Source organism: Corvus moneduloides, chromosome 1 (genome assembly GCF_009650955.1).
Source record: "Corvus moneduloides isolate bCorMon1 chromosome 1, bCorMon1.pri, whole genome shotgun sequence".
NCBI classification, from domain to species: domain Eukaryota; kingdom Metazoa; phylum Chordata; class Aves; order Passeriformes; family Corvidae; genus Corvus; species Corvus moneduloides.
The window spans coordinates 1-27980 of record NC_045476.1 but is presented as its reverse complement, the minus strand read 5'-3'; the positions used below and the strand labels follow the sequence as shown (position 1 = coordinate 27980).

The 27980-nt window shown below is 51.7% G+C and overlaps 5 long non-coding RNA genes across 5 annotated transcripts; 3 read left to right on the top strand and 2 right to left on the bottom strand.

Moving 5' to 3' along the window:
* Positions 1 to 2391: 2391 nt before the first annotated feature.
* LOC116451165 lies at positions 2392 to 3530 on the bottom strand. The gene is made up of 2 exons (XR_004243117.1): positions 3498 to 3530; positions 2392 to 3066 (listed from the first exon to the last, which is right to left on the bottom strand). It is a non-coding gene; the product is annotated as an uncharacterized LOC116451165 (long non-coding RNA).
* A 3988-nt stretch (positions 3531 to 7518) lies between these two features.
* LOC116451117 lies at positions 7519 to 9557 on the top strand. Its single transcript, XR_004243108.1, has 2 exons — positions 7519 to 8071; positions 9268 to 9557. It is a non-coding gene; the product is annotated as an uncharacterized LOC116451117 (long non-coding RNA).
* Positions 9558 to 10744: 1187 nt separating this feature from the next.
* Positions 10745 to 13692, top strand: LOC116451016. The gene is made up of 2 exons (XR_004243065.1): positions 10745 to 10820; positions 12323 to 13692. It is a non-coding gene; the product is annotated as an uncharacterized LOC116451016 (long non-coding RNA).
* Positions 13693 to 14831: 1139 nt separating this feature from the next.
* On the bottom strand, positions 14832 to 15041 carry LOC116451058. Its single transcript, XR_004243087.1, has 2 exons — positions 14993 to 15041; positions 14832 to 14888 (listed from the first exon to the last, which is right to left on the bottom strand). It is a non-coding gene; the product is annotated as an uncharacterized LOC116451058 (long non-coding RNA).
* Positions 15042 to 26050: 11009 nt separating this feature from the next.
* LOC116450982 lies at positions 26051 to 27661 on the top strand. The gene is made up of 2 exons (XR_004243040.1): positions 26051 to 26228; positions 26780 to 27661. It is a non-coding gene; the product is annotated as an uncharacterized LOC116450982 (long non-coding RNA).
* Positions 27662 to 27980: the final 319 nt, after the last annotated feature.

The window sequence follows — 27980 nt, the reverse complement described above, 5'->3', positions numbered from 1 at the left end:
GGGAGTCACCAGGTGCGTTAGGAGCGAGCCGATCCCGCTCCCTGAGACACAAGGGCTTGCTCGAGGAGACTGTTCCTGTTCCTCTCTTCCAGCCACTCTGCTCTCCCCAAAACACCCATCTCCTCGGAGCTCCTCTGAAACTGCGTTTCCATTGACCCAGGGCTCCAGAAGCTGCAGAGTCGTGCAATGGGGTTTTTTTGGGAAGGGACCTTAAGCTCTTGCAGTTCCACCTCTGTCATGAGAATTTCAGGGCTCTAAGACTCACAGAACGATTTGGGCTTGGAAGGACCTTAAAGCTCATCCAGTGCCAGCGCTGCCACGGGCAGGGACACCTCCCACTGTCCCGGGCTGCTCCCAGCCCCAGTGTCCAGCCTGGCCTGGAACATTCCAGGGGATCCAGGAGCAAATCCCCCCTCTCTGGGCAGACAGAATGAGCTAAACCTGGCTATTCCTGAGGGAGTGATGGCAGCACAGCCGAGTCCTGCATCCCTGATTCCCACTGGGACTCTCTATGTCCTTCCTGCTGTGGGATCCAGGAGTTGCAGTAGGATTTTTGTGTTTGGTGCTGCATTCCCAGCACAGCAGAACCTGTCACCCTCGGAAACTCGGCCAGCGTGACAAGTTTTTGCTCCCTTTCTGCTTTGTTTTTGCTGTGTTTTGTTTCTCTCGACAGCTGGTTTAGAACTTCTGTGTTGCTGTTTAGACATCAAGCTTTGGGGCTGAGGTTTTTTATTCCCAGGTGCTTGCTGGCAGTAAAAATACACTTCACATCTGCAGTGTGTGCACGTGGCTTGGGCTGTGGGTTCTGGGGAAAAAAAAAATTCAGGAATCAGGGAAAGAAAGAGATGGAAAAGAGAAAGAGAAAGGGAATGTGAAGGGAAAGGGAAAGAAAGAGGTGGAAGAGAGAAAGGGAAAGAAAAAAGTGAGGAAGAGGAAAAGGGGAAGAAAGAGGTGGAAGAGAGAAAGGGAAAGAAAAAAGTGAGGAAGAGGAAAAGGGAAGAGCAGGTGGTAAAAAGTGATGCTTGAATGTTATAGAATCTCATTTAAATTAAATTCGAAGTTTCTGTTTGCTCTAGAGATGGAACCAAGGATAACAAATGGTGCCAGGTGACATAAGGGGAACAGGATTTTCTGAGTGATCCCAAATGAACTGGATCAAATAATGGAGCAGGGACGCAGTTTAGGGGACCCTTGATTCCTCCAGAAGGAGGAAAAAATCCAGACTAAATCAGCCCTGGGATGTTCCGGGGCGTTCCTGCCTCAGCTCTGTCCCACTGCTCTGCTCTGGGCTGTGGGATTGGACACAACCAGCGCTGCAGCACCTGGGGACTCACTGAAAGAGGGGTTTTTTCACTAAAAACCAGTGAACCAGCAGTGAACGGCAAAAATGGACAATTTCCGTTCCCGTCTCCGGGAAAAGCAGCAGGGATCAGGCCGGGGAGGAGGTCGCTGGCTCCGGGAAAGGATTTTTCCAAGCCGGGAATGAGCGCGGGCAGCAGAAGGAAGAAGCTCTGCAGGAGCTGCCGCGCCGCCTCAGACACGGAGGGGCTGCGCTGCCCGAGCGGAAGTGGCGGGAGCAGCGGGAACACCGCGGGCACGGGGAGCACCGGGAGCGGCGGGAGCAGCGGGAACAGCGCGGGCACGGGGAGCACCGGGAGCGGCGGGAACAGCGGGAACAGCACGGGCACGGGGAGCACCGGGAGCGGCGGGAGCAGCGCGGGCACGGGGAGCACCGGGAGCGGCGGGAGCAGCGGGAACACCGCGGGCACGGGGAGCACCGGGAGCGGCGGGAGCAGCGCGGGCACGGGGAGCACCGGGAGCGGCGGGAGCAGCGCTGCTCCGGGCGCGCAGTGCGCAGGCGCGGGGCGAGAAGCTACCAAGGGCAGGCGGCGGCGCGGCGGTGACGTCCCAGGGGCTGTGAGGGGGCCTCGGTCCGGGCAGAGGGGCCGCGGGAACCGGGAGCGTTTTTGGGGTCGGGACTTGGGCCGGGGGTGACCCGGGGGCCACGCGGTGTCTTTGGTGGCCTTTAGGAGGGTCAAAGGAAAGAGTCTCCGGTTGTGGGTGAAAAATCTCCGTTGAGGGACACCCCGTGGAAGAGGCTGGCGCTGTGCTCGTGCCGGGTGAGTGTTCCAGGCTGGATCTGGTTGAGGGATGTGGGAGAGGCGGCCGCGATCCTGTCCGTGTCCTGGAGCTGGAGGTCCGGTCGCGGAGGTGTGAAAAACACTTACGGAGTTCTATTGGACTCAAGCTCCTGCCTTTCCGTGGCCATTCCTCTGTCATCAGAGGCCCTCCACAGACCCAGCAGTTGGTTACATTCGGCTCTTTACCTATCCTTTCCCCTAATTCCACAAACAGACTTTTTTTCTCAATTTTGAGATTTCATTTTTGTAATTGTTGTTTGAGTTTCAACTACATGTCTTGAACTGGGGTCGATACAGAGTTAGATTGTTGTGCTGGCTTTGCCTCTTTATTTACTAGTTGTTCTTTTACTAAGCTTGAGACTTTATTCCCAACAATAGATGCGAAACAAACCCACCTTTCCCCTTTTGGACATTTACTTCCCAACCTGCCCCCACTCATTCCTAGGTTTTCTACAGTCCAGTGCTTTTTCCCATTGTGCATCCAGTTTTCTACTTTGGATGGGTTATAACAGAGACTGTTGACATGGGTACGTGCAATGAAAAAGGAACCTGGGTGTTTTCCATGTACAGCTTTCGGTAACACCCATGGCGTGGCTGTGTCGGTATCCCCAGAGGGCAGAGACAAAAGAGGAGTGACAGATAAAGGAATAACAGAGGTCCCATATGGCCGATACCTCCACTCCCCGTGCCTATGGGGCTGCTACCCACAGCAGGGGTATGTGATCTTCTTGGTGGCAGCTACAGTGGTCATCGGGCCTTGCCCTCTATTTCCTCGTCACTTCCTTTTTGCTGATTTCCAGGCAAATTGCTTTTGACACTTCTTAATTGTAGCTTCCCACCCTTCCTCAGGTATCTCCCATTCAACAGGCACTAGTAATTCCCATCCCCAAAGCAGGGTTACTGTTTCAGCTGTTCTTTGCTCTGCCTGGATTGGGGAATAGATTTGGCGTTCGACACTTCATGCAGTGAGAGTGTCGTTTCTGTGAACTACAATAGCAATATTTTATCAGTCTAGACATTTACTAGCTAGCATGTCCAGTAATGGGATGAATTAGACAGGGTATGTGGTATGGCACTGTTGGAGGTAGCAATTCCTCCTCCTTTTTGAATAAATCACAGGCTAAGGGTAGAATATGAGAACCCTCAGCCCAAAATAGTCCTGATCCTCCTGTTTGGAGTGGAAGGATTCCTCCCCAAGGAGGGTATCGGAGGTGTCTCAGGACTTGTCCAGGCAACACTTGAAACCACTGCTATGAGCTTGGCCTTATTTCCCAGTCAGGTGTGATTCTTGGTGTATCTCTTGAATCATTTGGCTTTTCCCAGCGCATTAACCCCCAGTTCCCTCTTAAGAGTTACCTTGGTATCCCCAGGCTTAGATGTTATAGTCCACTCCTTAGGTTCCTGCACGGGTCCTTTGATTCTGCTGCCGTGGATCCACCCTCGCTCCTTGGCCCGGATCGCTGCCTCAGTTGTCAGCAGCACCTGAAAAGGACCTTTCCCTTGTGCAGCTAAAGATTGCTCCTTCCATGTTTTTACTAACACCCACTCCCCTGGATGGATGTTACGGATTTTAAAGTCTAAAGGAGTGGTTTGAGGGATTATCCCTTTGAACCGCAAATCTTCAAGGGTCCTTGCAATTGTGTTGACATATTCTTTAACACTCATTCCCCTAATTCATAGGTAGCAGTTTCATGTTGGGTGTTCAAAAAGGGTAACCCAAACTATAGGAAGAGGGTTCGGGAAGGATGTCTGGACTTCAGGCAGCTCTCTTGAAAGCTGTTTATTGCATAGGAAAAGTCACAAAAGCATTTCAGGGAGTGGGTATCCAGAGCCAGCCCCACAGCTGTCAGCCACAGCTTGTAGGCATAACTGAAGCCGCTTTCTGTTCAAGAGAGCATTGTACACCTTTCTTGCTGAGTATCCCAAGACATAACAACCAACAAGCACCAGACACAACACCTTTACATTTGCCTATAGCCTATCTTAGGTACTACCACCACCGTACTGTACATATCCTATAGAACCCTAGAGTCACCACCATCCAATCACAAGAGCAAGCAAGCTACAATTCAAGCTCACAATGGAACACTCTCAGACCTCTCTTCTTCCTGCCACATCAACATTCCTTGTCTGCCTGCCATAGCTCTCTTCCTGGCAAAAACATGTTTTCTATTTACTTCTGCTCTTCCTGGGACCCACCCACCCGGTGAAAAACATGTCCTTGTTTGCAGTCACATACCTCTGTCCTAAGCACAAAAATCTCCTTCCAGCTCATCTCCAACCTTTGTCCTCTCACCCATTCAGCGATCAATGTTTCAGCAAACATCTTCCACTCTACATCAAAACCTGCTTCCATTTCTGTCCCATCCTAAGGCTCCACACTCAGAGATCTCTCAGCCGAGCCCACATATCTGCAAAACTTTCTTACCAAACTTTCATCTTCAACACCAACCATCATTTCGTAAGGTGACACTCTCAGGTCTGACCTGGTTGTGTCTGAACTCTCAATAAAGCCAGACGTTGGCATTTTACCCATGACATTTGAGTTTCAATTATTAATTCAGTTGTTAAGGTTCTCTTTAAAGTTTGTTTCATCCTCTCTACCCGTCCTGAACTCTGTGGGTGCCATGGGCTATGTAGTTCTCATTTTATTCTTAAGGCTTGAGTTAGTTGCTGTAAAACTTTTGATGTAAAGTGTGTCTATCTTAGTAATCATTCCATACCTGGGAATAATTTGTTCTAAGAGGGTTTTACATTCTACATTGGCTGTGGCTCTGACACTGGGAACAGCTTCCACCCAATGGGGAAGATGGTCTGTTATTACTAACAAGAATTTCCACCTCTGCACGTGGGGGACTTTAGTAAAGTCCACGTGGATACTTTGAAATGGTCGGAGAGCCAACTCACGACCTCCTGAAGTTGTTTTTCTCATCACCTTCTTATTTACTTTTTGGCAAACCATACATCTTTCAGTTATTTGTTTAGCCAACCCATAGATTCCAATGCACCCATAATTCCTTAGAAAGTGATCACACAAAGCCTTAGTACCCCAATGAGTTTTTGATGCATGTTTTCTAATATTTTTCTGGTGAGTGACTTACGAAGTAACTGCCTTCCATCAGGAAGTTTCCATTTTCCACATTCGTCTGGCCTTCCCCCCCTTCTTCCTTCATTCTTTTTCCTCTGTTTCACTGAATTTTGGAGTCTCCAATTTTTCGCTCTTCGAGGTCAAAATTAACACAACCCTTTTTATCCCATTCTCTGCAGCATCCTCAGCCCCCCCGATCTGCCAAACTCCCTCCTCCCATCTCTGAGGCCATCCCCCCCGCTGTCCCCCCCTATGTACCACAGCTCTCTCTTCAGGCAATTCCAATGCCTCTAAAACCTCCAAAACAAGTCTCCCATGCATCAGCCCCTCTCCCTCTGAACCAAGCAATCCCCTTTCTTCCCAGATTTTCCCAAAGGCATGCACCCCTCCAAAAGCGTACCTTGAATCAGTAGATGTATTTCCCTTCTTGTGTGCTAAATCTTCCAGTGTGCATAGTCCCCCCATCAACTAAAGCCTACCCTGACATTCTTTTTCCTTGGACACATCTGGAAGAACCGTCTCCAGATATTATTTCCTTCTGCAAGGGCTCGTTCCTCGAGATGGAACTTTGCTGTTTTGCTTCTCCTTTCAGAGGAGCAGCAGCAGCGGTCGTTGCCAGGGGAACGGTGCAGACGAGGGAGGGAGGGGGGGTAGGAGGTGGGAATCCTCTCGGAGGCCGATTCCTGCAGGAGCGGGGGAGCAAAAGCGGAGGCTGCTGCCGGCACCGCCAAGGGCACCAGCTCTTGGGGCCGGTACCAGAGGCTGGCGTGGAGCCTCTGCACGGGTCCGCAGCAGCCACGGCGACAGGAGGCCGAGCTGCCGGCGGGCCCAGCGCGGCCCGCGGGGCCGAAGCCGGGTTCAATGGAGCCGCGGCAGAGAACGCAGCGGGGGCAGGGGCTGCTGGAACGGCCGCGGACAGCGGGAGCGGGGCCGGAGCCGGGACTGGGGCCGCCGGCAGGGGCGGGGCCGGGGCGGGCCCCAAAAGCGGCGGGCTGGGCTGGTGTGGAGCGGAGAGCCGGGCTAGGGACGGGCACAGGGACACCGAAAGCGGCGGGCTGGGCTGGTGTGGAGCGGAGAGCCGGGCTAGGGACGGGCACAGGGACACCGAAAGCAGCTTTTCCTGATGCTTCCAGGTCCAGTCTTAAGTGCACCATCCAGTTGAGCTGTGTTGGTTTGTTACTGATCAATGGAGTGCTTGTCCTGCCCGCAGGCTCTGGGCTTTTCACTGCCCTGTGGCCTTGGCTCCTGTGTTGGAAGTGTTTGCTGAGACACAGAGTGTTGGTGTTGGGAAGCAGCAGCTCAGTGACTTTGGGCTGCTGCTGCTTTAGGAGTTTCATCTTTGTGCCTTTTTTTTTGTCAATTCGGTGTGCCCCAGTGAGACGAGGGCTGCAGTGGGTGTTCTGCAGAGCTCCAGCACAATATTGCCACGCAGCGGAAGCAGAGAAATAATAACAGCCACAACTGGGCACTGTTCTCACTGGATGCTCAGTAAAAAAGAGACTCCTTGAAATAAAGGGCTCAAAGGAAAGTGTTTCCCTTTGGATGTGTTTCCTTTTGGATGTGTGAAATGCAGGATTGCCGAGTGACAGTCTTCAGAAATTCAGTCATTCTTTGTTTGTGGGAACTGCCCTGGAGAAGGAAGTGAGTGCAAAAGCCCCACAAGCCCTACGAAAGCAGATCCAGACAGGCTGCAGAGCAGGGATTGCTGGATGCAGAGTGGGAATTCTTTGTTCTTCTGGTGCATTGAAGCAGTTGCCATTAGGATTTTATTTGGTGATGGAGCCTCCTGAATTCCTTCTTGTGGGAGTGCCCTTTGTGGGGAGGGGGCATCACTTGTGGAAGAATTCTCAAGTATCTTGGTTTTGGTAAAATACAGTAACTAAAGTATTTTTTATAATTTTTATGGAAAAAGTAGTGCGTAGATTTCCTTTGGAATAAACTGTACTTCTTTAAATGTTTGCAAATCCCTGTGTTGTGTGTGTGTGTCTGTGAGCACTCCTGTGTTTTACAGAACACGCTGCAGACTGTAAATAAAACTACCAGAAAGGTGTTTAAGTCTTGTGGACTGAATGTACCATTTAATGGGAAAGTGAATAAATTATTAACCAGCAGTTGCTAAGTGGATGCTTCCTGCAAATATCTGAAATCTTTGTGGTGTTTGTGTGCAGGTTTCAGCTGGAGTTGCCCTAGCATTGCCTCCCAGAGGGGCAGGATTGCTCCCCAGGAAGTTCTCCAGCCAGAAGTCCCTCTGGATCCGGATTATTTTTTAAAAAAAGTTTAGTTTGTCTTGGCTTCTTCTTTTTTTTCCCTGCCCTTTCTGGTTTGTCTCTCCATGTTCTTATTTTACAGAGGAACCCCTCCCCAGCCTGGCCAGAGCTGCAGCCTCCTTCATGTGCCGCTGCCTCACTCGCTGCTGCCGTGCTGGCTCAGGAATGTGCTCAAAGCCCGGCTAAGCAGGAATTGTTCCGGGCCTGCTCTGTTTAATCGCTGCCGCCATGAGCAAAGCTGCCCCTGCTCCTTGACGGGAGCGCTCGCTGCAACCCGGCAGGAAAAGAGCCCAGGAAAAGCCGTGCCCTTTGCAGGAGAAGCGCTGGGAGCAGAGGGGAGAGCGGGAAAAGGGAGCGAGAGCAGCTGGGCGGGCGGGGCGGCATCAGCGCTGATCCCTCCGCGGGCAGGAGCGCATCACAAATAGTCCCTCGGGCGGATCCCTCCGCGGGCGGGGTCGCATCACCGCTGATTCCTCCGCGGGCAGGACCACATCACAAATAGTCCCTCGCGGATCACTCCGCAGCCAGGACCGCAGCACCGCGGGTGGCTCCGGCGGATCCCTCTGTTATAAATGGTATTGTGATGTTGGCTTTTCGCATGTTACATCATTGTTATGAATGTGAGGTAAAGAAATTCAGCCAAATTAAATTTAATAAAGAAATAGATTTTATTCCGCGGCCGAAAGATCGATCACACAGAAAGCCACGATGGAGAAAAGCAGCCTGAGCCCGGGGTCCGAGCTGGGTGAACACACATACATCTGACCTCTATCGCACCAGAGCTCCCAAGTTCACGGATGCTGCTTCGGCTGGTTCCTTCTTGTACAGTTTTTGGGCAGAGTCCGAATTAATTCTATTTTTCTCGCAATTTAGCATATTCATGATGTTTTCTTGTCCCGGAGTTGGGCTGCACAAAGCCTTTCCTGGGTCTGATTAATTGTCCATCCTAGATGATGAATGGGCCATCTCTGAAGATGCTTAAGAGAGTTTTGTGTGCTCCCATTCAGGAAGCAGCGTGTTTTCAGCTGGAAATTTGGGGTGGTTTTGTTTCTTCAGGGTCTGGGCTCTTTCCTGAGAGAATCAGCCCTCCCATAAATCCCCCGGGTTGTTCTACACAGCTGCTTTGGCCATGGTTCAGAGAGAGAGAAGGGAAATGACTTTTTACGGGGTTGAAATTTCTCCAGGCAGGAGTGGGACGTCGTCTTGCCCCTCCCCAGAGCCCTGCAGGCGCATGGGAGTAGCTCAGTGCCGGCCCAGTTCTCTGAGAAATAACAACGCTTGGGAGGTTCGAGTGTTGATAAGAGCTCTCCTGTCTCCTGGGGCCAAAGGTCTCACGGTCCCGGACCGGTGAGGGAGAAAAGGAACTTGTGCTATTCCTGGAAAAGCTTCTGTTATTCCTTGTGCAGCCTTTTGATTCTGTGTTCTGATGGACTGTCCGCTGTCTTTCTAACAGGACTTGTCAGAGATTCAGATTTAGGAACTGAATTTGGGTCTGTTCCCTACAGGATCTTGCCAAGCCTGAAGGCCTGGGGCGATGACTGCTCTCAGTGAGGGCTCTTTATGAATCCTCTGTCAGATTTCCCTCAGTGCTGGGCAGGAAAGGCGAGGGTTTGGATCAGGAATTCTGCAAGCGGGCCCTGTGTGACCGTTAGCTTCTTGTGTGTGTGTGTGCATCAGTGAGCCAAAATCAAGGGCAAAGGCTGGTTTGGTTTTACGAACTTAGAGTAACTTTAAAAAAAAGAAATCAACTTTTTCTTCTTTTTAAATTTAGGTGCTGGAATTGCCTGTCTGGACGTGTGCTGAGCTCTCGCTGCTGTGGACTGTGCAGCCTCAGTTGCTGCAGGTTCCTGTTCTTCTCACCAGCTCAAAGTACACGTGGGGGTTTTTTTCCCTTCTATATAGAGCTGTTGAGTTTGGGTGATTTTCCTGAATTGAGGATATTGAAGGTCGAGAAGGAAGATTTGTCTCTTTTTTGTGCTTTTCTGTTGTTTTTAGCACCTGCTCAGCATCTGAACGTGGTTGGAATACTGGAAACATAAAAGGTTTTGGATTCAGTGCTTATTTGTGCAAACCCAGTTTTTTTATCATTTCTTTCTTTTTTTTTTTTTTTTTTTTTTTTTTTTTTTTTTTTTTTTTTTTTTTGAAAGGTCTCCACTGTTCCTGGTAGTTTTATGTAGAAAAGGTCATGTGAACAGCAGGGAGCAGTGAGCACTTGGAAGGGGGGGTGCAGGTAGTTCCTTCAGAGTGGGGGAGTGAATGTGGCCTAGGAACGGCTCTCTGGTCAAGTGAGCAGCAGAGGAACTGAAGGATGCTCTTCCCCAGCAGAGCTGCTGCTTTGTGCTCTGGGGCAGCGCTGCCGGTGCTGGGCTTCCTCGGGGAAAACAGCTCCTTTAGGATGTGCTTTGCTGCAAAGGTTTCCCTGAGCTGGGTGTCTGCAAGAGGCGTCGGGATACCAGTGTCAGGAGTTTTCCATGGTTTCCAGGCTGTTGTGCACAGCACGTTCCGGGCAATTTGCGAGCGTGAGGCAGAGCAAAATCGGTGCAATTGGACTCTGCAAATGCAGTTCAGGCAGACGCTGATCTTTTAACTTTTCCATTGCAGGTGCAAATTCTTGGGCATTTGTGAGTCTGCCTTGGCTTGCAGGGATTGAAGGGTTTAGGTGTGGAATTGTTTGGCCAGCTTGCTCCAAGGCATGGTGTACTTCTGGAAGTGCCACACGCCTCCCAGGACCGAGGAGCTGCTGGCTGGATGCTGGTTCTGCTCTGCCCTGGGAACTGGGAGCCTCTGGGAGGGCTGGGGGTGACACCTGGAGATGGGCTGGGGAAGCCTGGAATTGTATCTCAGCACTTTTCTGTGCAGCTCTATGGACCGGTGTGTGCTGAATGAAGCGGCTCTTCAGCACAATAAATTCAGCAGTTTGGAAAAACCATGGAATATCTCCGAGTTAATGATGGGAGAGGGTTGGGGCTGCTCCCTGATAACGTGCAGAGCTCGGGGGTGCGAAACGAAGATGGGGAGAGGAGTGGGGGCTGCTCCTCGTTGTCGGGGTGCCGCGGGCGCTGCACAGCCTTCCCCTTTTACTTCCCAATTCCTCATTTTGTGCCTCCTTTTCCCTTGAGGATGCGCCCAGGCCGCATTCCAGCGGCCGCCGTGGGACAGCGCCTGCGGGCGGCGGGGTTTCCCACGTGATTGACGGGCCCAGCGGCCAATGGGAAGGCGGGGCGGGCCGAGGTCTGGCCAATGGGGAGGCGGCTCGGGGCGGTGCGTGGCCAGTTGGAATCGGCGAGAGCGGTTGGGGCGGGCGGGAATGGACGGGCCCGGGCGGTGAGCGAGGAGCGGGAGAACGGGATGGGGAGCGGGATGGGGAACGGGGGAACGGGATGGGGAATGGGGAACAGGATGGGGGAACGGGGAACGGGATGGGGAACGGGGGAACGGGATGGGGAACGGGGAACGGGATGGGGAACGGGGGAACGGGATGGGGAACGGGGAACGGGATGGGGAACGGGGGAACGGGATGGGGAACAGGGAACGGGATGGGGAACGGGATAGGGAACGGGGGGGAACGGGATGGGGAACGGGGGAACGGGATGAGGGAGCGGGGGAACGGGATGGGGAACGGGGAACGGGATGGGAGAGCGGGGGAACGGGATGGGGGAACGGGGAGCGGGATGGGGAACGGGGGAACGGGATGGGGAACGGGGAACGGGATGGGGGAACGGGGAACGGGATGGGGAACGGGGGAACGGGATGGGGAACGGGGAACGGGATGGGGAACGGGGGAACGGGATGGGGAACGGGGGAACGGGATGGGGAACAGGGAACGGGATGGGGAACGGGATGGGGAACGGGGGAACAGGATGGGGGAGCGGGGGAACGGGGGAACGGGATGGGGGAGCGGGGGAACGGGATGGGGAACGGGGTACGGGATGGGAGAGTGGGGGAATGGGATGGGGAACGGAGAACGGGATGGGGGAACGGGGGAACGGGATGGGGAACGGGGAACGGGGAACGGGATGGGAGAACGGGGGAACAGGATGGGGAACGGGGGAACGGGGAACGGGATGGGGGAACGGGATGGGGGAACGGGGAAACGGGATGGAGAACGGGATGGGGGAACGGGATGGGGAACAGGGGACGGGATGGGGGAGCGGGGGAGCGGGATGGGGGAGCGGGGAACGGGATGGGGGAGCGGGGAGCGGGGGGGAACGGGATGGGGGAGCAGGGGAACGGGATGGGGAGCGGGGAATGGGATGGGGAACGGGGGAACGGGATGGGGGAGCGGGGGGGAGCAGGATGGGGGAACGGGATGGGGGAACGGGGAATGGGATGGGGAATGGGGGAACGGGATGGGGGAGCGGGGGGGAACGGGATGGGGAACGGGGGGGAACGGGATGGGGGAACGGGGAATGGGATGGGGAACGGGGGAACGGGATGGGGGAGCAGGGGGGAATGGGATGGGGAACGGGGGAACGTGATGGGGAGCGGCATCATATTTATTTTTATTTTTGGGTTTAATATTATTTTTATGTCTAAATTTTCCTTTCCCTTCCTTTCCCTTCCCTTCCCTTCCCTTCCCTTCCCTTCCCTTCCCTTCCCTTCCCTTCCCTTCCCTTCCCTTCCCTTCCCTTCCCTTCCCTTCCCTTCCCTTCCCTTCCCTTCCCTTCCCTTCCCTTCCCTTCCCTTCCCTTCCCTTTCTTTCCCTTCCCTTCCCTTTCTTTTCCCTTTCTCTCTTCCACCTTTCTTTCCCTTTCCCTTCACATTCCCTTTCTCTTTCTCTTTTCCATCTCTTTCTTTCCCTGATTCCTGAATTTTTTTTGCCCCAGAATCCACAGCCCAAGCCACGTGCACACACTGCAGATGTGAAGTGTATTTTTACTGCCAGCAAGCACCTGGGAATAAAAAAACCTCAGCCCCAAAGCTTGATGTCTAAACAGCAACATAGAAGTTCTAAACCAGCTGTCTGGATTTGAAAAGACATATGTCTTTGGAAGTTAACATAGAGTTCAACTTGATGTAGTGATCGACTTAGGATCAGCTTAAAAAAGGCCCTACCGACATTTTATTGTATCTAATCCCTGCTTTCCCCTGCGTTTTAGTTCTTGCCTCTCGGCCCACTCTGTTTCACGGGGCTGTACGTGGTAAAACACTTCCCTGTGTGCTTTCTGGGTTTGAGCTGCCCTGCCCTGGCACGTAGGGTCACAGTTAAGTAGAAGAGTTATAAAACTTAGTGGTTTGTCTCTTTTTCATGGGTTTTTGGGTAGAAAACTTACGGGCCCGGTGTGGGAATAACTCCCAGCCCTCGGCGTCTTGTTGACCGCCTCCCGTTGTCTCGCAGGTCCCCGAGGCGGCTTCGGATCTCCGCGGTCACCGACGCTACCGATTTTCCCGGCGCGCGCCGTTCGACGTTGAGGAGCGGCATCCAGAAGCTGTGTCGGAGCATCTTCCTGGCTGGAATGTTTTGAGTAAGGGCTGCAGTCAGGGTGTAAGCTGAAGGGTGTGTGACTGTGTGTGTGTGTGACTGTGTCTGTCTGCCTGTGAGAAGAGTGCGTGTGTGGAATGGTTCTAACCTTGTGTGTGGGAGTTTTGCCTTTCAGGCTTTTCAGCTACTTTTTAAACTTAGAGTAAAAACAACCCAGCTGCGCTGTCTGGGGATTTTCTCCCTCCCGGCTGGGTTTTTTTATCTGAGACCCGGCCAGTCTGTGAGGTGACGTTCATCGCCAGGGTTTGGGTGCCGACCGTGCCGGGGATTTGTCAGGCGGGATGATTTTGGGGCTCCCGGGAACCGCGTTCCCATGGGGTGCTCTCGAGACGAGAGCGAGGGTGGGTTTGTGTGTCAGCTGAAGGAGGTGTGTGGTGGATGAGTGTTTTCTTCTCCTTGTGCTGCTGTTGTTTTGGGTTTCCTGAAACAATAAAATGTAATTAATTTTCCAGAAATAGAACAATTGTTACATTGTACTGATAGGGGGTTGGCTTGTGTTGCTCTGTGTTCGTATTTGCTGCTGCACTTGCACATATTGCTCTGTATGTCAATTGGACTTTGACCAGTGTGCATATGGATTGTATTTGTGCTTGTGCTTGTGTGTTGTTATTTCCACTTGCTTTGCTGAAGTGTAAATAAAAAGCCCTCGTTCAATAAAGTTGAATAAACCCTAATAAAGATACCCCCCCTCCCCCCCTTTTGGTTGCTCTCTTCCTTTGATGTGGTTTAGTAATTTTTTCGCCGTATTTCTTGCTTTGCTTTACTTTTCAGTCTATTCCTCACTTGACTTTTTCTAACTCTTTATCTTTTTCTTGCTGTTTAACTGTTTCTGGATGTCTCTGTCACTCTATTTCTCAGTTTCTCTTTTTCTCTTCAACACTAATTCTCTTTTAAACTCGATTTCTTTTTCTCTCAAACCCTATTCTTCTGTTTCTCTATTCCTTTTTCTCTCTATTTTTCTTTCTCTTTCTTTATGACTCTGACTTTCTTTCTCCCTGACTTTTCTCTCTCTGACTTTGACTTTCTCTCTCTCTGACTTTGACTTTCTCTCTCTCTCTCTCTCTGACTTTGACTTTCAAACTACCTTTCTCACCTTCCCTCCTTTGTTCATTTTTACCTTTCTACCTTAGTTTGTTTCTGTAGCAGCTTGGAAAAAAACAGAGACCGCTCTTTCTTCAGGCACGATCTGCCCCAGTCTTTGTGTTTCTATTTTGGGAAAGTTTTAAGAGAGTTTTGGGAATGGGCACAGGGAAAGACAAAACAGATCCATGCCCACAGACTGGTCAGGGCAGACTTTCTGCTCCTTCTAGCCCACTGACTCAAACATGAAACCCCCCGGCTTTCTGGGAGGTGAAGGAAGAACAGTCACACCTGGTGCTTCTACCTGTAGCCATTTGCCTGCTCTGCATCTTTCCCAAGAGAGCAGAAGGCCCTTAGCAAAGTGAAGATCAATGTAACAAGTTGCTCTTCTACACAGGGCTCTCGTTAAGGCTGGAATGGCTGCTGCCAGCCTCTGCACTTTCTGCCTCTCCAACTTCCTACCTTTGTTCATTTCTACCTTTTTAACTTTCTACCTTTGTTTGGTTCTGACTCTCTACCTTTCTATCTTTCTACCTTTGTTGCTTTCTACCTTTCTAAATTTCTAACTTGACATGTTTGTTTGTTTCTACCATTTGAACTTTCTATCTTTCCATCTTTCTTCATTTCTAACTTTCTACATTTCTACCTTTGTTCATTTGTGCGTTTCTACCTTTCTGCATTTGTTCATTTCTACCCTTCTGACCTGCCTTTCTACCTTTTTTGTTTCTACTTTTAAGACTTTGTACCACCTTTCTAAGTTTTCTCTCCTTTTACCTTTGTTCATTCTTACCTTTGTTTGTTTCTAACTTTCTACATCTCTGACTTTCTCTCTTCGTTTCTACCTTTCTGACATTCTACATTTCCAACTTTCTACTGCTTGTTTCTACCTTTCTACATTCCTACCATTTTTGTTGCTACCTTTCTAACTTTCTACCTTTGTTTGTTTCTAACTTTCTAGATTTGTCCCTTTCTCCTTTGTTTGTTTGTAACTTTGAAACTTTAAACCTTTGTTTTTCTCCCCATTTTTACCTTTCTAGCTTTGTTTGTTTCTAACACTCTACATTTCTAACTTTGTGCCTTTCTAAATTTGTTTTTTACTTTCTAACTTTTATCTTTCTAACTTTGTTTCTAACCTTCTTGTTAGAGTGAAGGCTCCTCTGGCCTCAGGCCCAGAGGGAAGCCAAAGCATTAGGTTTGAATTAAAACCTTTGGACAAGCTGACATCCATGAAGCCACACCAAAGTGAAATAGAAATACAGATTTTTAACTTTTAGTAGAAATAGATGCTAAGTGCCTTAAACCTGAAAAAGCTGTAGCAGAGATCTTAAACACAGCTCTTGCTGCAGCAGTGTTACCTTTTCACAGAATTCTTTACTTTAGACAAAATATAGATAGAATTACACTGTTCATATTTTTTAGATGGAGTGTTCACATAAACAATAAGAGCTGATAGAAACTGTATATGCAAATCTGTGTAATACAGATGAAACACTTGTGTGAGGCTTATGAGTGTTAGAATTAGACCAGGATGGGTTAAGAAAAAGAAAACTAGAACGGTGTGTTAATCTTACTGGTCAATTAACAAATAGAATCCACACTTCTGTAAGAAAAAATACAGTGTATGGAGCATATAGAAGAAGCTGGTTTTGCCTGCTGCTGCTGCTTGGCTTTATCATGTAACCCCATTCGAACTCTGCCTTCAAGACAGCTGTGAGACTGTGAAATAAAGAACTCAGCAGAACAGCAGCCTCCTCTGCTCTTTCACCCTGGTCCGAGAAGGTAGGGTACCCTGTCAAAGGCTCAACACTTGCCTTTCTGAGTTTGTTTCTGAATTTCTACCTTTCTAATTTTGTTTCTAATTTTTTTTTTTTTTGTTTCTAACTTTGTTTGTTTTTAACTTTCTACCTTTGGAAATTTGTTTGTTTCTTGTATTTTACCTCTTTGTTTGTTTCTAAATTTCTGCTGTTGTAACTTTGTTTCTAACTTTCTACTTTTTACATTTCATTCGTTTTTAACTTTTTACCATTCCTCCCAGCGAGGGATGTGTGCAGAATACTAAAACCTGTTAAGTTCTTCACTTTTACATCTATAGGCAAGTGCTACTGATTTAGATGTAAATTCATTTTGAAATGCGCCAGCCCTCTCTCTCTGCTCTGCCGCATACAGGAATATAAGAAGCTGGGAATAGAGATCAGCAAGTTTTGCGAATAACGAGCCGGCGTTTTTCTGTAGGAAGGAAAGAAGCAAGCGCCTGGCCCCAGGAGCCGAGACGCTCGGGCTGCAGGAGCTGCAGAGCGCCCAGAGCCGGCTTTTCCCTCTGCTCTGTCCCTGCCCCCGGGCTGAGCTGGGCGGCGCTGCTGCCGCCTGGTGGCGAGAGCGCGGCACTGCCGCCCCCGACACGGCGCCCCGGCGCTGCTGCCGCCCGGTGCCGGCTGAGGCGAGAGGGCGGGCGGCGGCCTCGGTGGCTGCCGAGCGTGGCAAGGGCAAGGAGCGGGAGCGAGCGGGGCTGGGTCTGTCAGCGGAGGGGAGGGGCGAAGGACGGTTCGGAGCACCGAGGGACACGGCCGTGCATGAGTGCGGCCACAGCTATGGAAAGGAGTGGGCGCCGTGCGGGGCGGCGACCGCGAGGAATGACAGGGCGGGGGGCGGGGCCGGTTTTGCCGGGCAGCAGAGGCGCGGTCGCAGCGCGACCCGGGCGGGGGGCACCGGGCGGGCACGGTCGGAATCGAGCCGCCCGCGCGTCGCTCTCAAGGAGGCGGCTCGGAAAGGAAGGCACAGTTCCGCGCTCTCGGGACGGCGTTAAGTGACGTTTTTATTAGAACCTGCCAGGACCTTGCAGAGGGTGGTTTACACTTCCGCCACACTCAAGATGGCGGACGCACTAGGCCACTTGGAGAGGTGTCCCTGCCGATGCCTGCCGCCGGTCGCGGAGCAGTCGCCCGCCTCCGGCGCCGCTGACCCCACCAGCCGTGTCCTCGCTCCGGGAAGCACCGCGGAAAATCGCGCGGAAAGCGCGGGGCCGGCGTCGGAGTCCGGGCCGGATTCAGGCAGCCGAATAGACGCCCTTGTGAGGGGCGGCGGGGGTCCTTAAGTGTACCACACTAAAGATGGCGGCTCGACCGGAAGTGGCTTCTGCCAGCACCCAAGATGGCGGCGATGGACGGAAGTTGCGTCGCAGCCACACTGAACATGGCGGTCGTGTGCACTGTTTTCTGACCTTCTCAATATGGCGGCAGGGAAGCCCCAAGGCTGCGTCTATTCGGCTGCCTGAACGCGACGCCGACGCCGACGCCAGCCCAGCGCTTGCACGCAATTTTCTGAGGCTTTTCCCGCTATGCGGACACCGACTGTGGGGTCAGCGGCGCCTGGGGCAGGCGGGAGCATTCAGGCAGCCAAATAGACGGAGCGGGGTCCTTCCGGCCGCCATCTTGAGAAGGTCGAATAGCCACTGACGCAATCGCCACATTGGTGCGGTCCCGGTGACTTCCGCCCTTCTTCGCCGGGAGCGGCAATGGCGGAGAGCCCGGGGAGCAGCGCGGCCGGGCCGGGGGCACCGGCGCGGGTGCTCCGGGCTCGGAGGTGAGCGGGGAATGGGGACAGCCCCGAGCGGACGGTGGGGGCCGCGGGGGATCGGTATTCCGGCCCAGGGATGGCTGCCCCGGCCCAGGGATGGGTGTCCAGGCACAGGGATGGGTTCCTGGACTATCTAATAATATTATGTAACGATCGTACAAGGAGATCTATCTAAAAAATCCTCCATTGTCATCCTTCTCCCAGCCCCTCTGTGTTTTCAGGATCTTGGGGGAAGAGTTTGGGTCTGGACAAGGCTCTCGGGCACAGGGTGGGATTCTTGGGGTGCAGGGCCAGGATTTGGACTCGATGCTCCCTGCGGGTCCCTTCCAGCCCAGGAAATGCTGCGATCCTGTGCCTCTGAGGGTGAAATAAAGGGGCACCGGTGGGGTTTGTGCCCGCTGTGTTCATGGCCCCGCCGGCTCAGGGCGGGTTCAAGGCGCAGCTGCCCCGAGCCAGCGGGACCGGCCGGGGCTGCTCGCTCCCGGTGCTGCCGCCTTGTGGGGAGAGCCCGGCACTGCAGCCCGCACAGGCGCTGGACCACGGGATCGGCGTGGAACAGCAGCGCAGGGGGAGTGCTGAGGCAGCGCAGGGAATGCTGCGGTCCCAGGGAAGGCTGAGGCGTCCCCTGCTCGGGGCACTCGGCAGCAAATCCCTGATGTTGAGCAGCAAAAGGAAAGTTCTGGGTCAGTGGGAGGAGGTTTCTGGAATGGAGCTGGGACAGGTGCTGATCCCCGCATGGAATCGCGGGCTGGTTTGGCTTGGAAGGGACCACCAAGATCATTTACACTCTGTTTGTTGTCTGATTCCACAGCAAAGACCATCCAGAACTGCCACCTCACCCTCACGGACATCAGGAATGACTTCCACAGCTCTTGTTTTGGAATGGGAATGGCTGTTGGGAGCTCTGGCAGGACCAGGTAAGAACAGAAATGGGATCATTCTGGCTGCTGCTGGAGGTGGTTTTCTGCTTTCAGGCTGTTCTTCTCATTGATCCTCTCACAGCAGTGTTCTAGGGCACATTTGAGGGTAATTCCAGGAATTTCAAACCAGATAAAAACTGGTGGGGCAGAAATGTGAACCTGATCCATTTCTGGTAGTTCCAAGCTTCTCCCACAGCACCGTTCCAGGGGAAACCTGATAAAAGGGTAAAGATGCAGAGGAACAAGTGCTGTAAACCCTCCATGCGCTCTGACAGAGCAAACCTTGCAGTACTCCCAGCAGATCTCTTGGAGAAAGTGTGGGATCGCAAGGTTTTCCAGGAAAGCAAAACAAGGGCGGAGATGAGGGAATAGGCTTCCAGTTCTTCCTTTAGCTGAAAGCCTGGGGGAATTGAGAGGGGCCACAAGAACTGTTTGTGTAGGAAGATGGGAGTTTGGGGGCTGAATCTGAGTTTCTCTCTGGGGCATTTTTGAGGGAAAAGCTGAGGTGCTGTTTAAGGGAGAGAATGCACATTTTTGGGGTGGAAAAGGTTTAATCAATATCGTAGAGGAAGTAAAATGTTGGGGGTAAAAGTGGATGCAATCTGGAGGGGACAGAAGGAATATTTTGGAGGCAAAATGGGGAACTGAGTAGCGGACAGAAGGGGAACATTTTGGAGGCAACACTTGACAAACTCTCTGGGGTGGAGAACGAACACATTGAGGGAAAAATGAGGTAATGAGCAGTGGGCACGTAGGGAAGGTCGTGGGGGTAAATCTTGAGAAAAACCCCGTGGTATTCAAGAAATCCTTGGAAGCAGGACTGAGGAATTCAGTGGTGGAAAAATAGGGGAATTTTGCGGGGGTAAAACTTCCAAAGATCTAAGAGTTGAGAGTGAGTGTTTTTAGGTAAAAAGGATGTCTTGTTGAAGTTGGGCGTCTGGATTGTGGCATTTATGGATCACAGGGTGTTTTTCCAGAAAGTAGAAGATAAAGGAGACTCCCAAAGCCTCGGTAGCTGTGTTAAGAAATCCCTCGCAGGGAAGAAAGGTACCTAAACCTCCTAGAAGTAGGGACTGATTAGCATGGGAAGGGGAAAACCCACCCCCAGTGGGAGAGAGCCTGCCGGGTAAGGGAAGAGAAGGATGCCCTTAAGAAGAAGCAGGGAAGGTGAATTTCTCGGTTTGCTGAAATGTATCAAAAAGTTTGGAATCTGGGTCTGTGTGGAGGCCGGGATTTTCTCGGCCATATGCAGAGCCCAGCACTAGGAATAGAGTAATTCCAGGCTTTCCAAAGCCAAAAATGCAGTACCAGAGAGTTCTGTTATCCTGAGGACTTGGGGGATAGTTGGCAAAAATTTCCGGGGGCCCAGGCTGGACCGAGCTTTTAACGCTCCCCGGATTCACGGGATCGGGGATTCCAGCGTGCCCTGCACGGGTTTTTTCAGGGAAGTCCCAAATCCGTGTGAGCGCAAAGCAGAATCCCCTGGGAGCTGTGAAGGCAACAGGATATTTCTTGGGAATTTTGAAGGATTGGGTGAGTCCTCAGTGTTAGGTTGGAACGAACGCAAATTGTCTGGGAGTTGCTGGTTTAGGGATGGCCGGGTCTGGGTTTGGATTTGTGGGCACCGGTGTTCCTTGTGTCAGCTTTAGGTCTGGATTGGTGGGAGTTGTCAGAGAAAAGAGAAGGCAATTGAAATGCAGAGCTCCATTCTTGGAGAAATGATCAGGATGGGAGAGGAAAGGCTGTGGAGCTGCTGGGAGCTCCTGGAGAATGAAAGGATCTGAGGCCTGGAGGCAAAAGCTGTGGAACAAAGCCTGAAAAGGGTGTGGGGTGGGGCGGGAGGGGGAGGAAGGCACCGTGGGGGGGTGAAAGAGGGAAAGAATCCCTGCTCTGGGAATCCAGCAGGGACCAGGAGAGGATCATTTTCCATCCACTGCTCTCAGTGCAATCCTAATAAGGATGGTCGAAGGAAAGTGATTCGTTTGTTCTTAGGTTTGGAATGAAAGGTGCTCTTCCAGAGGGGATTATTCACCTGTTAAAATTCTGTTGGATACAGGAAAAGAGGGAGGAAGCAAGCAGCTGGGGAATGAACGGGTGGATTTTTTGGTGGATACAGGGAAAGACACAGGAAGGGGCTGTTAAGTAAAATACACCTCACGGGCAGCACCAGGAGAAGCCTCAACTGCCCTTTTTTTTCCAAGCTCTGACATTCCAGAGGAGTAAGCTGTGGTCAGCCCATCACTTTCTGAATTCCTTGGATGCCCAGTGCTTTGTTGGGAAGAGATAATATTTGGAAATGAACAAATCCGGGGATGTAATTTCCTGATAGTAAAGCCCCAGAGACCCTGGTTTTGATATCCTTCCAGCACCCAAACGCAACAGAGGGAATCCTGGCGGAGCTGGAAATCGCTGTCGCTCCGTCGGTGGAATTCCTGGGAAATGGAAAGCAGCAGAAGCAGCAAGAACAGAGTTGGAAGCAGGCTCCAGCCGGGTAAGGCAGACACCAAATCCTTTGGAACTGGGCAGGGGTGGGAAGAATTAATTCTTACATTCGTAGCCCATGGATTCCTGAGCAGGATCCCGGCAGGGAAGAGTGCAGGGATCAGACTGGGGACTGATCCCAGCTGGGGGCAGAGAGCCTTGGAATTGGCTGGAGGGAAGAAAGAGGGATCCTTTGAGCACAAGGATCAGCTGTCAAATGTGGAGATGGCATCAGACAATTCCTCGGGAGGGTTTAGTTCCTGGGCCAAATCGATCTCCTGCCTTGTGAAGGAGCTCAGAGATCTGGGAAGAGCCCAAGCAACGCAGGGAATGCAGTGGCAGATAAAACTGCCGGGGAACGGTGGGGAAAAGCATCCGAACAGGGGGCCTCGTTTTGTACAGGAACGGTACAAAAAATTGTCCGAAAGAATAGGAATGGAATGGGATTTTACGTATTCCTCGGAGGCCACAATCCAGTGGGAAGGCTGAGAGAAGGAAACAAAGCCTAAAAAGGCAAATGAGCCAAATCTGCCCAAAGCCTCCAATGGCTACATTCCCTGGCATTGCTGAGGACTTCAGCCAAGCTCCAGGCAAAAGGTGAGCCCCTATGGAATCCTTTCTGGGAGACCATATCCAGCTGGGACCCTTCCTGGAGAAGGCCATGGGATATGGGTTATCCCAGGTCCAGAGAATATGTCATTTCCTTGGAAAAACACTTGGATCACTGCATCACTTTCTTGTTTTAGGCTCAGCAGTCACCCGGGCTATCCAAGTCCATCCTCCCCAGCGGGGAGAGTGGGAGCACGTCCGGCCATGGAGAATTTCTGGGAGAGCCCGGGAGAAGAAAGAAGGCTCCAGCTTCACAGATCTGTGTCATAACCCATCGTGTCGGCTGCTCCTGTTTGATCCCGGTGCATTTGTCCTCTTGGATTCAACCTGAGCAGCGCTAATTGCTGGCAATTAAGCAGCCTTTGGTACTTCTTTTCCATGAAAGCTCTCCATCCTGCCCTTCAATCCTGTTGCAAACACGGGGAAAACCCAAAACTCCGTTTTTTCCCCTCTCCCCTTCACTTTGCCTCCTCTTTTCTTGCAGGCTTTGGGCTATCCAGGCTTGCATGTGGATTAGGCAGAGCACCCTGTAAGCTCAGCTCCAGGTGGGATTGCAGCGGTGTTGGAAGCACCAGGGATTCTCCCAAGGTTTGGTGTGAGGAGCTGCATCTTGGGAGGGGCTGGGATTTTGTGCACTTCTGGGGTTTTTTTTTCCTGTTTGCCTTTTGGGCCGCCTCAGAGAAAAGGCTGAAAACCGAAGAAGCTGAGGGGGGGGGTTCCCAAATTCCTTTCCAGCCCTTCAGAGGAGGCACAAAGCCACGTGCAGCTGAGGAAAGGGATGTGAGGAGAATGGCAATAATGGAGCCTTGGGACTCTGCACTTCATTCTTTTCACGTGTTTGGAGGTACAGGAAATGCCAAACCCCACAGGAATTCTGCGTCTGTAACATCGGGTGCAACCTCTTGAAACCCAAGTGCTCAGAGTGGGGTTTTCCCAAGGGTAAATCCCGATGTGACATGGCAAAGCTTCAGTGAGGATTTCCAGGCTTGACTGCACAGCTTTTGGGAAAGCTCAGTAACCAAACAAGAGCAGATTTCTGTCGGATTTGGATCAAACGTGGCGTTTAAATCTGGGACAGCTCAGCTCCCCGGGTGGGAAAGTGCTTGGAGTAGCCGAGAGCTGAGCCGTTTTTGAGAATTCCAAGCGTTGTGTCCTTACGCTCCTTAATACAGCGTTTAAATAATTGATCCTGAATGGAGCCAGTATCAGAGGGATTTGTTAGAGGGGCAGGGATGTTTTTTCACGTGGCAGTGTGTCGGGATAGTCAAGACTCCTTACGTCAGAATTAATTGGTCTTCCTTCTTTTCCCTTTTGTTCTTTCTAGATTGTGGCTGAGTGGGGAGAATATTTGGGATAAAGAAACGAAATGCCCGAGGGAAGCTTCGTGTTCCCGTGGGGATGCTTTAGGCGCGTGCAGCTTCTGAGCTGCACCGAAAGTTGAGGCTCCCCCAGAAGCCTTCCGAAGCTGGAAGGGCCGGGGAAGAGAATTCCAGGAGAGGTGTGGGAAGCGCTTTCTGCCAGGTCTGGACAGCACCGAGGTGGGAATGACTTCAAAGCGTTCCTTGTCCCTGTCCTGTTCCCAGCCCAGGACAAAGTTGGTGTTCCCTGAGCGGCTGCGGTTCCCTGGATGTGGCAGGAGGAGGTCTCTGCCGGGGAGTGGGAGAAATGTCCCTGCCCGGTGCCGTGTCCTTGGCGGGCAGAGAGCGCCGATCGTGGCAAGGGGGGGTTTGTGAGTGTGGAATCAATCCTGGCTCCTTTTTAAGGGGGTGTTTTAATGAGTCATCAGCAGGGACCACTTTTAGCCAGCTTTAGTTAAGTTCCTTTTGCACAGGTTTCATGTGGCTTTGACGGTGAAATCACCAAACCCTGAAATTTGCCAAATTACCCCTGAAAAGCTTTAATGAACCAATCCTGAGGGAACTGGGGATTGCATATCTGGGATCTTATGGCCCTTTGAGGCCATGTTGGGTTTACCCCCTGATTTTGGTGCCGAGGGAAACTCCAAGTTAAGAATAATCCAAATATGAAGCACTTCTCACAAAAGTCAGCTTTGCAAAGCTTTATTTGGGCTAAGAAAGAAAAGATGGGAATGCCCTTGGCAGAAAAGCAGCTGTGAGGCACAGCAGGCTTCAAATGCCTGTCAGCAGGAGCTCCAGGAGAAACGGCTGCTGGCTCCGGGCATCCTGGGCTTTCCAGGCAGGTTTTGTACTGGATTGCAAGGCAGTTCTCCTGCCTCTGGGGGGTGGCACCTGCATCCCACTGGAAAGGGAAAATGTGGAGAGAGCGGCAAGCGGGAAGACGGTTGCTGATGTGTGTCCTTGGATTGCAGTTCCTCCCGGTGGGTCTGTGCTGCTGGAAGTTTGAAGGAGATCAGTCCTGGAGTACGTGTGGGTTCACCTGTGGGGCTTGGGAGAGACGCTGGACATGAAATTCCAGGGATGTTCCCCTTGCTGGAGTGAGAAGCAGTGGAAGCACTTTGCTGTGTGCTTCTTCATCGCCTTCGCCTCGGTCCCCTGGGGCTCCAGGTAATCCCCTCTCACCTTTGCTTTTCCAAGGGTCTCTAAATGAGGGCTTGAGCTTTGGTGCAGCTCCCTTTACAGGGAAGATCTGTTCCAGGAAAGGTCTCCTGGTCTGGACCGATGGCGTTGCAGGAAGAGCAGGAAACGCCAGAGCTCCTGTGGCTCCCTCATCTGATTTGCCTGCAGGCAGCAAGGATCATTCCCAAGTGTCATCCCCTGGCTCCGTGACTCGGGGAGGTTGTGTTCCCCCAAAGGCCAGGGGCCGCTTTGTGTTGCAGCTCACGGAAGTCCAGCTCGGTGGTGCTGGGTTTGGTTTTTGTGTGCAATGAAGGCACTAAAAAATTCCCCTCCTTCACTGGCACAGCCCTGGAGTGGGAGCAGATTCCCCTTATCCCGGAGTTATCCCGCTCCTGCCCTGGATCCCTGCGGTGCCGTGTGTTCTCCAAGCTCACAGCACTGCTGGCTCTAAACAAGAAAAACAATCCCTGTTCCTTCTCTTCTCCGTCCTTGATGTTCCCAGGCCCTGCATCTCCCTGGCTATTCCCTGTGTGAGTCTTCATCTCCATCCCACCTTATCCCGATCAAGTAAGGGTCTGAGACGTGTTTAGCAGCAAATGCATTCTTGTAAAGAAAGCCAAGAGCAAAGAGCGTCCAGATGCAGAGAAGTCTTTAGAAAAGCATTCCAGACGTGCAAATGAGGGATGTGTCTTCCTGCATCTCCTGTTGTTTTTTCTCTGTCAGGTTTTGGAAGGGTTTTCTCTCAGTGATTTCCTGCAGTCCAGGTGCGTCCCTTCTTTTGTCCAAATCCAGTGCCAGAGGATCGAACAACTGACGAGTGGGGTCTGGGATGAAAACGGTTCTCCTAAAATGAGGGAAACAATGCTAGAAGAGAAATGAGCATCCTTTTAATGCCTGGAATAAAAATGCTGGAAAAGGGCACTTTTTATTTGATATGGTGTCATTCTCCTTTTTTTTCCCATGGATAAAACTGCACGGTGAGCAATCAGAGCAGAAATATGAAATGCAGGAGTCTTGGATTCCACAGTGGGATTAACTTCCCTTTTCTGCTCTCTTTCAGGACAGGAAAAACCACTGAACTCGCCCCATCTTTGGGACCAAGAGCTTTGGTGTTGGAGTAGGCAAAGCCAGCTAGGGCCCCCCTTGTCCTGCCCATGGTGTGGGTCAGGGACAGGCTCCTCTTCTCCTCTGGGCTGGGATGAACTGCCTAGGGAATGCTCTTTCTGACAGGCCAGTCCTAGCCCCGGCTACTGGAAATGGGCAGAGGTGAAGAGGCAAGTGCCAGAGTTCCTTGGGGATGATGGAATTGTGGTGTTTGGCTGTGCCCAGAGGGGCAGGTTGGGCATTTCTGTGTGTGTGAGGACCGGTTTGGGTGCTGGGGAGCCCGGGGAGCCGAGCTCTCAGTGCATTCCCAGCTCACCCGGGGGTGGGAGCTGGTGCAGGGCTGGGTGACAGCCTCTGGTCGGGCTCGGGGCAGGCCCTGGCCCCGGCACAGACACGCTGGGGTGGTTTGGGGCCGCCTGGGGAGCCGTGGGAGGCAAACGAGGGATGGTGCTGGGCGGAGCGATCGGCCTGCGCTCGTGTCAGCGCAGCCGTGCAGGGCACTGGGATCTGGGTAAAACACCGGCTCTCCTGGTGTTCAGGGAGGCAAGGTCTGTATTTATCCATACATATTTATCCATACATATTTATCCCTATATTTATCCGTATGTTTATCCATGGATTATCCATATATGTTTATCCATATACATTTATCCATATATTTATCCACGTATTTCCCCCTGTATTTATCCCTATATTTCTGCATGTATTTCCCCATGTATTTTATGAACACTCAAGTGCCATATCCATGTATTTTATGAGCACTTCCAGGGTTGGTGACTCCACCACTGCCCTGGGCAGCTGTTCCAGCGCTGGACAACCCTTCCCATGCTGGGCCAGGAGATGGATTCTGGAAATCCAGACTCCGAGGAGCAGGGGATTAAGGCAGCATTGGATTCCTTTATTCTCCCAGAAGGATAAAGGAGATTTATCCCCAGACGAACCAGAGGTGATCACACTGAGGTCATCAGTGGGATTTCTTCCTTACTCCCACAAATACCCACTAGGGTGACAGAGTTCCTTACAAGGGCGGTGTTGGAAGGAGCTGCTGGAATGTTTTGCTGTTCATTGGGATCCACAGGATGTTTGGTGTCTCTCAGAGCTGTTCCAGGCTCTCCACAGACCCAAACACACTTCTCCTCAGAGTAGAGAGGTTTCCCAGAGTGCTGGTTTTTAATTTCAGATGCTGGGATAACGACACGGCTTCAGGAGGCAGGAGACTCATTGTGCTGTGCCTCAGTCCAGGCAGGGACAACCCCCAGCTAATAAAAACCTCTTTAAAGCACAAAAAGTCCCATTAAACTGATATTATAAAGGCTGCAAATTGAAGCAGGCCTCAATCAGAAAGCAGCAGAATTTAATTCCCCCCCTTGCCCATGTGCATGATGATCTCCTTCCTAATTGCCCATCCACGCTTTTCCCACAGAAGGGCTGTCCCGAGGTTGGAGATGGTTCCAGCTTTATGGAGCTTTGATCTTGATCTGGTTTTACTTTTTACAGAGCACAGAACCCGAGAGTGGCAACTGCTTTCCTCTTGTTCCTCCTGTGGCAGTGAACTGCTCTTCCCAAGGACGGCTGCAGGAATTCTCAGGCAGCAGAACGTATGGAATGCCAGGCACGCTACAGAATTCCAGTGGGAGCGGCAGGAACTTCTGTTCTTTACTGGCAGGGCTGTGCCATGAAGGGGAGCTCAGAGATATCGGTCAGCTCAGGGAATGAGCCTGGCTCATGGTAAGGAAATTCGCTGTGCAGTTACTTTGGGCCCTTTCTCCTCCTTCTCCTTCTCCTTCTCCTTCTCCTTCTCCTTCTCCTTCTCCTTCTCCTTCTCCTTCTCCCTCTCTTCCCAACACCGGTTCCAGACCTCAGTATAATCCATGTTCCCACAGCCTGACCTTGCAGTTTTCCCAGCTTAGCAGCCCCAGCAACACTTGCAGCCTCTCTGTCTGGACTTTGTCTTGCTGAAATCTCCCTTTGTTGATCCTTTGCTGCCTCACCTTTTATCCAGCAATAACGTGCAGTGGGTGGAAGCTTCTCAGAATTCCCTCCCTGTTCCACTGGAAACATTCCCGAGTGGAAGCAGCTGCACTGCCCATCAGCACTTCCCTGCTTTTAGGGGTGGTTGAGGCATGAAGGATGCAACAAATGGAGTTGGCTCCAAGGGGATGAAATGCTCCCCGTGAGGCTGCTCAGAGAGCTGGAGCTGAGGAATCCGGGTGGGAATCACTGCAGGAAAAAGGAAGGAAAAGAGAGCAGAGGAACAGGGATGCAATTCCAACCTCTCCAAGGACTGGCATGGGCACATTCACCATCACCATTTAATCTAGACACGATTTCTTCTTTGCCTCTGGCTGCCAGGAGCAGGATGAGCAGTTTAATGAGTTTAAATAGTGAATAGTTTAATTAGCTGGAAGAGACTGGATCAATAGCTGCTTAAACAAACAACTGGCTCCCTGTTTCCAAGCTTGGAAGTAGTTTTGGAAGGTTCCTGGCAATTTGGCAGGGATTAGTGATGCTGAGAATGTGTGCTTTTTTGTGGGTTTGGGGCTTTTACTCCTGTTCACGTGGCCGCTTTTTCTTGTTGCGTGGAAAACAGGAGGGAAAGAGCAACCACGGAAGGAATTCCACTCTTGCTGCTTCAAGGGATGGATCAGGAAGGGAACAGGCTGCAGGGAATTTGGAGTGCAAACTGAGATCTCTCCTG